Source organism: Homalodisca vitripennis, chromosome 3, assembly GCF_021130785.1.
Source record: "Homalodisca vitripennis isolate AUS2020 chromosome 3, UT_GWSS_2.1, whole genome shotgun sequence".
In the NCBI taxonomy this organism is placed as follows: Eukaryota; Metazoa; Arthropoda; class Insecta; order Hemiptera; family Cicadellidae; genus Homalodisca; species Homalodisca vitripennis.
The window spans coordinates 117,195,325-117,204,028 of NC_060209.1; the positions used below are offsets into that span (position 1 = coordinate 117,195,325).

An 8,704-nucleotide genomic window follows, 5' to 3' on the forward strand; every position below is an offset into this window, starting at 1 on the left:
TTACATTTAAGTAATTTTGATTATTAAAAATGCCAGTCAATTTTAGAAAACTACGCGACATTGCTTTCAAAGATGATAAGACATGTTCATCAGGGTTTCAACATGTTAAGACTCGTTCCGAAAATCCCATTATGTGAAATTTGTGGAAAAGAAAGAACTGTAACTGTGAGAGGAGCAAATATGGTCATGTTCAGTTTTCCTAATTTTGGTTATATTTTTTTTTATCAGTGTAGGGTAAATATTAAACTCATATTTTAATTTAAAACATATTATTGTGATTGAGGACAATAGGTACTTTTAAATCGATTGATAGTCTAGGATTTGAGATGCGAACATTAGGATACGATGACTACATTTTTCGATATAAAAAACCGGGTCTGCTTTGAACTTCTCGGTATGTCTTAATTTAAAAAGTCTTTTATTAGGATCAAATTATCTTGAGAGGTAATTATCAATCATCAAAATCTGAGAGGTCAAGGTCCAAAATTATTTTTGTATTGGTTAATTTGAAATTGAACCCAGGCAGCACAGATGTATAAAGATGAACTTTTACTCAGTCAGAGAAAAGTAGTTCCACATTTAATGCTGCATAACTTCGTTATTTGTCATTTTCACCCCATGAAATCTAACACAGATTTATTCAGGACAATAGCAATAGGTTAATAACTCGAAACTCGTCTTACACCATTACAACTGTTAATTTCACATTTACCATAGTTATTAAAACAGATTTTGCAACTGTAGGAATAAATCAAGATTTCTTATCTGGGAAACAATTAGGAAAGTTGGTCTATAAGGGAGAGGTTAATTTTGAGGTATACCACTGCAACCCTACACTGAGTGATCTAGAGTACCTTAAAACCATCCACTGAGCATCTGTTACAGTCAATGTGTTAACTCTCATTATGATTTGGTCACTCTAGTTTGTATGGCCTACAATATGTATAGTAAATCTTTGAATATACTTGCATATCACCCAAAATCTGCCTGATACCAAGAAGTTTTTTAAACTTCCAGTCAGAGGGTTAGTTTCATTTTCCCAGACATACTTCTTTTGGTCATATAATATTAGTCTAAATGAGAATAGATGTTTCATATTATGTCTCTAAAAAGAACATGTATTCTAATAACTAATTAATATCAAACCTTTATAGATAAAATTGTTAAGGTAGCCTAGGGAAGTTTGAGTTATTGGCATGTTTATAAATTTAAGTATTTAAGAAACAAGGATATGAGATAAGTACTAAGTTTAGAAGGGAAATTACACCACAACATGTATTTATAGAATAATCACACATATCACAAACATTAACAAATCATTTCAGATTAATATGATAGCAAAAATGGATACCTGGACTACCACCATGACATCTAACTGATAAGAACATATTACTCACTTTGCAACTTGAAGAGTCGTTAACTTGGATGTTTGCAAATGTCCTAGGCCTACAGTATAAAGATAAGAAAATGTGACGTTTAAATAAAAACAAGCAAAATCAAAATTAAGCGACAAGAAACCTAATTGCCACTAAGAAACGAAAAAGCAACTTCTATCTGTCTCAACCAACGTACAGATAAAGTTGCAATTTTCTTCTTGTTCTCCTACTCCAAGACCGGAAACTGAATCATGCTTCACGTACTTCATTAAACCCAAAGACAAAAATAGCGTATTTTTATTGAGGTAGTATTACAAGCCTTTGAAAAAATGAATGACTAGATTATTTTTTAATATTTGCAATATATATTAACTACAGATCAATAAGTAAATATGGGGGTTTATTACAAGAGCATTGGTTACGTCCATGGCAAGGTTACTAGGGTTCTAGTTCATTTTTTGTATATATCTAGAGTTGAAATTAGTTATTTCGTTTTTGACAAATGGTATGTTCGGTTTTGATATATAATGTTATTCACAAACCAAGGAAGTATGTATTCTCCTGAAATCTTTGGATGATGTCTATAATTTATATAGCAATCTAAAGCACATCTTTAGAGTAGGAGTCCATAAATCAAAACGGGTTTGAAACGGTTTTGTAAAGCTTAATGTTATTTACTTACAATGCAATAACTATTGTAGAGGAAATTAAACCCAGTTAGTAAAGTAACAGATTAAAGGCTTTTAATCATATCAAAATAAACCATAGAAAATTAACACAGTTGAACAATACAGAATAATAAAATAAGTTTTGACACTATTATCATGTGATGTAAACATATGATAGTTTGTATTAATTAATTATTCAACTCATTCATCCCCCTCCTTGGTAGGGAATAGTCTTCTAGGTATTTTGAAAGATATATATTTCTTGTAGATCGTCTTAGAGGCAGGTGGTCAGAATTATGAATTTGTTTAGTTGGTTGAGGGGAATCAATGTTTTGTGACGGAGCATATGAATTACTCGTTTTAAACGAATGAGAAAGTGGTGCGAGATGATCAAGATCAAGGACAGAGCTACTTGTCTCATCCATCATAGATATTTCCTGATTTTATATATGTGATTCTTCGGATATATTAGTGTCCTGTTGGTCCACTTGCAAAACGGATTGATCACTGTTATCTTTTGATAGTACAGCTGCATTGTCTCCTTTCGGAGCTAGATGTTTCAGGGAAACTGTCAAATCTTTATTAATGATACGTATAGTTGCATACTCGGGATTTACATCTATTAGTTCGACCTCATCTACCAGTGGATCTTACTCTGTCTTATATTTCTCTTCAAGCACACTTTTCCAGATTCAAGTGGCCAAGTTGGTAAAGAGTGGCAGTTTGAAGATTTTCTGGAATGAATAAACATTCTTTCCTGCGGTGCCGCATTTGTAGTAGTGCATCGTAAGGACCTGATAGAATTTAAGGAACCATTTAAGACATACTCTCATTCGTTTATTCTTAAATTGCAACTTTTTAACAGCAGTATAATAGCCTTACGGATTATGCTGTTGTAACGGTAGATCTGGTCATTTCCTTGAAATTATATGGTGTAGCTCTACTTGTCGCTATGCGTTTGGAGTTAAGAAATGCTTTAAGATCTTTTGGCATGAAAAATAAGCCCCTGTCAGTATGAATATATGAGAGAATAAAAATAAACAAAACTGGTCACTTAACTTTTAGGTTACTGTGCTCGACATTATGTCAAGGCATGGATAAACAATGGGAAAATGCGAGAATTCATCAAAAATTGTCAGTAAATATTTATTTTTTTAGTTTGTTATTGATTAATTATTCACCATAACGATACAAGTTTTTATATTATATTTAATAAGGCCTTTTTGCCATTTTTTAACGCCATTTTATCCTTCTATTAATTATTATTTCTAGTTATATCACGACTGTAACTTGGGGCAACTGTATATTGTTTTTTAGACTGGATGGTATACCTGTACTCTTTGGCTATAGGTTACGTAAAACGACTTAGTTTGGTTTACGTTGAATTACGTTTATTGCGCCAGACAGGCGGTTTATTTAGACTTAATTGCAGCAGGATTTTCATGAGTGATTGAGCAAAGATGTGTCGTCAGCGAATGTTGAAACTCTTATTCCTGGGCTCGCTGAACGATTGGCTGTTAATGACTTATATAATTCAGGTCTAAGCACACTTTCCTGAGGTATTCCTGTTCAATTCTTATCAGTGGAGAATATACTTCTCGGAACATAATTTGTAACAACTGTTTTCAGATAAGATTTGAGTAGGTTGTAGTAAGAATATGGCAATGAAGACTTAAAAAGAAGTTCTTGATACCATACTTATCGAAAGCTTGACTTGTGTCAAGAATAGCTGCCCTAGTTTTAGTAAAAGCTTCTCAAAGATGTTAGACATCATGTAAAGAAGACTAATTGATTAGTAAGATTAACTTCATAAGCGTGCATTAAGGTTTTGGTATCACAAATATATTTGCCACTTTACATTGAGAAGGGTAGTATTCCAATTTCAAAACTGAATTAAAATCATCATTGTCGGTCGATAAAACTTAATATTTTCTTGAGGGTTCCTTGAGAATCTTCCCTGTTATCAAATTATAACCTAAGGCTTTTTCGATCTCTATTATTTTAATATACCATTTTTGTACTTCAAATGGCTTATAAAAATATATTAGTAAATACTAGTGAGTTGGAGAATAGATAGTTCATTGATTAGTTTTGGCCTAAGAACCATAATTCATAATTGGATGATTACGTGTGTTCAATCGTTTTATATTTTTCGTAATGTTTTGTATGTATTTGTATAATTATTGATTATTGATAGATTTATATAATTATGTAGAAAATACTATTCACTAAAAATAGATCATACATCTATTTTCTAGATAAGCTGCACCAGGAGTATAAGAGAAATTTTCTGTCATCTTTACTTTTATATAAATTCTATAAATGTGTGAGGGAAGACTTTTGAACTCTTTAAACCATTCAGAAAGAACTATTGAACATAGTTTTAAAATAAAGATACATTCAAATTGTTTGTACTTAGTTTCAGATGTATGAACTACAAATTTCAGTGATGTCTTTTTGAGGTTCAAAATTTAATTTAAAAATAAAAACAATATTATCAAATTAAATCAAATCCGTGCCTATATGTCTGTTATAATCTATTATTTTCAGGGATTGATTAAAATAAGATATTCAATGGGTATGAAAACTCGTTACAGAAGAGAATTGTATGGGGAACAGGAAAATTAGTTAATAATAAAATATAAGACTTTCTCTCAGTTTGAACCTCAACTACCTAGTGTTAAAAATGAGGTTGCATTCTTAAAATCTGAATAAGCTAGTATGAATAGCTTTAATAATTCCTCAACTGATTATATGTAACGGAGCTATGCCAGGAAGGGTTGTTTCAGAATGAATGTTGATTTTACCTCCAGTTCTCCTACTCCTTAGTGGTTATCGTAAATATAATATAAGTAGACTGCTTTTAATAATAGTATTTACATTCAAACCAATGATTTAAAAAATGAAAATATGTGGTTGATTTGTACTTAGCTCTGATCTTGTTTTGTAAAGTAATTGATGTGAAATGATATTCATTATGTTTAGAATTTAATTAATAACTAGCACAGTTTTTGTTAATATGAGTTGTTTTAATTGCCTTTGCTTTTTAAGTTGAAATCTGCTAGGTCCAGGAAATTCCCATTACAGAACCTTTGGCATTCCTTGTGGGGTACAACGACGGAAAACAGAATCTAGAGCGACTTAAGAAAGAAATAATAAATTGGTAGAACAGTTGAAAACAGAAGTGCCTTAAGATGTCACGGAAGTTTATGAAAAGTTCTTGGACAAATCAGATAGGCTGTTTGTTTTTGGCGCTAAGGTTAGTGAGCTAATGTCTTCTACAGAAAATGATGAACAAGTTCTTAAATCTGAGATGATGAAGTAGAGAGTTACAGAGAGAGGTGGATAGCGTAAAATCTCAATACGGCAATCTTAACTCGGAAGTAAAACCTAGCCAAGGTTCAAGCCATGGATTAGTTAATACAAACCTCTCTTGTTTTAATCTGCACCACTTGCCTAAATTAAACATTTATTAAATTTAATGGTAGTTTGAAAAACTATATTGGCCTATGGGCTCAATTCGAAAAAACACACTAGAACGAGTTTATTGATAATGAAACAAAATTTAAATATTTAATACAGTCTACAGTTGAAAATTCTCCAGCACGTGGAACTGGTTGATAGATTTCCTCCGTCTGGCCCTAACTATCCTAAGATGATTGATCAATTGACACATAGATTTGACAGGTAAGAACTGTTGATAGAATTGTACGTAAGAAAAGTGTTAAGCTTAGTTTTGTCTTAATTTACTGATAAAATCTTCACTTTAAAATGTTTAAATGACCAATTATAATCGCAGTTACGTTCTTTAGAGACGTTAGGAGTCAAAAGTGTCAGAGCTCAACTCAAGAGAAAGGCATCGATAACAATCTTCTCGCCTAAGCTTAGTTGTAGATAGTCAAAAAGATAACTCACACACACACAAAAACAAAAATTAGAAGAGCCTTCAGAGTTTTTGAGGCTTGAGGTAGAAGCAGAAGAGAGGTTATCACTAGCTCATAGTACAATTTCCCAGAATTATAGTAAGACTAATTTTTCAGGTTCGTAGTAAGTAATAAGAAAGATAAAGTAGGGCTGTAAATTGTATGTGAGTCGAAATGGAAGGTTCTACAAAGCTATAGTAAGCCTATACCTACTGTTACAGGTTTAGTTGGGTTTAAAGTTGATTCCAAGCCTAAATCTAGTTGAATATTTTGTGAGGGTTCTCATTTTAGTTCAGACTGAAAGCCAGAAATATGAGTTTGTCCGATAGAAATAGAATTTTGAGTGAAAAAATCGGTTGTTTTGCTTGTTCTAAAATAACTCTCAAAGTCAATGTAAAGCTTAATGAATAATTTGTTGTATACCTTCTTATTTGGATGACAGTCAAAAACCAAAAGAACAAACAAAGGTTGAACACAAATCAGTTCAGGACTGCAACAAGGAAGCAAGTCTTCATAGCAACATCGAGAACAAAGTACTAGTTCAAACCTTTACAGTTGCTCTTATCGGTGAGTAAGAAAATAACGCGAGGGCGTTAATTGACACTGGATGTCAATTAAGCTATATAAGAAAATCCGTTGCCAAGAAACAAGAATATATTTCTTCAGAAACAGTGACTATAGCTCATTCGCTGTTTAGATGAGAGGCGACTTCGACAGAAGAGCATGATTGTTATTTGGTAAGATTAACCCTTTAAGTGGCAGTAGTCTGGCACTTTGAAAAATGAGCTAATTTCTTTATAGGATGGTTCTAATGTTGCCAAATATGACTTAAAAATAATTTCAACACAATTTTATTTGTTTTTGTGTTTTTTTTTGGGTGGGAAATTAATATCCCAGTGAAACATAAGCAACCTGCATTTATCCATGTGTGGTGTATGATTTACTGGGATATATATTTCCCACTTTTTGGATATTAGAGGAATTGAATGAAATAATTTAGTCATATGCATAATATTTTAATAACAGCAAATATAATTATAATATTATTACAATCATATTATTACTAAAGATAAAAAACACTTTGAAACACAATAAATTATTGTGGGGCTCGTTTTGTATCCTTTTTTATCTAGTTTTGGTGGAATGGGGTAAACAATCCTTGCAGAGAGCAACGTTACAAGTCGGGCAGACCATATTGCTCCTCTTCTCCTTGGCCTTTATAGAACAATGTGCGCACCTCCTATACTTCTCAATTTTTAGGGGTAGATGTGCACCTACGTTTGAGTGCCGAACAGCATTTTGAACAGTCGCTCGTCCTTTTGTACTATTCCTTTTTCTCCCCCATCCTCTTCCTGGAGAAAATCCTTTCCGAAGTCTTGAAGAAAAATTTCCAATGAGGCCATTTACAAGTACAGATCTATAGTGGTTTGTTCTTTTTTGTTTTACAATCATGTGAGTACATGATATAGCTATTGACTACAGCTGAATCAATAAAATAATAAAAAAGCTTCATCCACCACTTTCTTGATTTCTGAACTATTGAGTAGTTTGACATATGCTGGTCAAAGCGATCAACGCCCCCCATGTACTGTAACAAAAATGCTAGGCATAAAATTATATAGGCCTCAACCTCGTAAAACATTCCTGTCTAAGTATGCAGGCTTACAGTGACAGCTAAATATTAACTTTGCCAAATGTGCTTGGACTAAAGTGGTAATGCCCTTTTGAAAACTATAATTTGCTGAATAGATTGATGTATAATACTGTGTTATCTAACCCTTACAAGTGTGTAAGAAAATATTACAAACTCCAGCCAAAAACATAACCTGCAAATCTAGTCTAGTGTTTTGCAACACAATAGTTTTCACTCCAATCATAATACATGAGAAAATGTATACATTATATCATTAAAATAATCCTAATTGATCATAGATATGTTTACTAACCTTCAAAATATGCAATGTTACATCAGTCATCTATTATCTTGATATAAAAAACAAAGATCCAAGAAGAATCTGTAAGTTAGTTGTCCCAGAGTGCCAGTGGGATAATAATTTCCCACCATTGAATAAACAGCTGACTGGCTTTACTATTTTTTTGTCAGCTGAAAGAAGCCTACTTCTCCATAGAGATATGTTTATTCATTGAAGGATTACAAAGTGGGAAATTATTATCCCAGTGATTGTTTGAGCTGTAACAAATAATCCAAAGCAAAACATGGTGGGAAATAATTTACCCACTATCACTTAAAGGGTTAAGAAATACAAATGGCAAGTTTTGGTGTAACTTCAAGGTTGTAGACCAAGAAACCAAATGTGAACCATGGCCCTCTTCCTACTGTGAAAGAAAGGCCATGGAACAAAGAACTTTAAAAAAATAGGAATATGATTAAGTAATTTTAAAGAATGTCCTGTCGGCATTTTAATAGGTGCTGACATATCCGGAAAATTGTTTACTGGGTAGAAGAGGGATCTGAAATGTGTCTTAGTTTGTTATCGAAATATCTATCGAGTAGACACTGACGTATAAATAAACAAATCTTACTATGAGTCCGAAATTTTTACTGTGCTTGCATCAAGTATGCTTGCAGTTGACAGGGTAACTTCTGTAAGTAAGCTTTGGGAACTTGACACACTATGTATCAAAGATCCTATTGAAGTTGGAAGTAAGAAAGAAATCTCTGTAGCTGTACAAGAAAGATTTCATGAGGGCTTGAAAATAGATAAATATCGACGTT

At 32.5% G+C, this 8,704-nt stretch overlaps 1 protein-coding gene across 4 annotated transcripts in view; it reads right to left on the minus strand.

Moving 5' to 3' along the window:
* Positions 1–1,605, minus strand: part of LOC124357382 (ankyrin repeat and ELMO domain-containing protein D-like) — a 121,698-nt gene extending 120,093 nt beyond the window's left edge. For 2 of the 4 annotated variants that reach the window (XM_046809136.1, XM_046809133.1), the window contains exon 1: positions 1,398–1,604. The gene's annotated coding sequence lies outside the window, so the exon portion shown is untranslated. Of the gene's footprint in view, positions 1–1,397 lie in introns of all 4 variants that reach the window. The other 2 variants (XM_046809134.1, XM_046809135.1) reach the window with 2 other exon arrangements.
* Between the last annotated feature and the right edge of the window lie 7,099 nt (positions 1,606–8,704).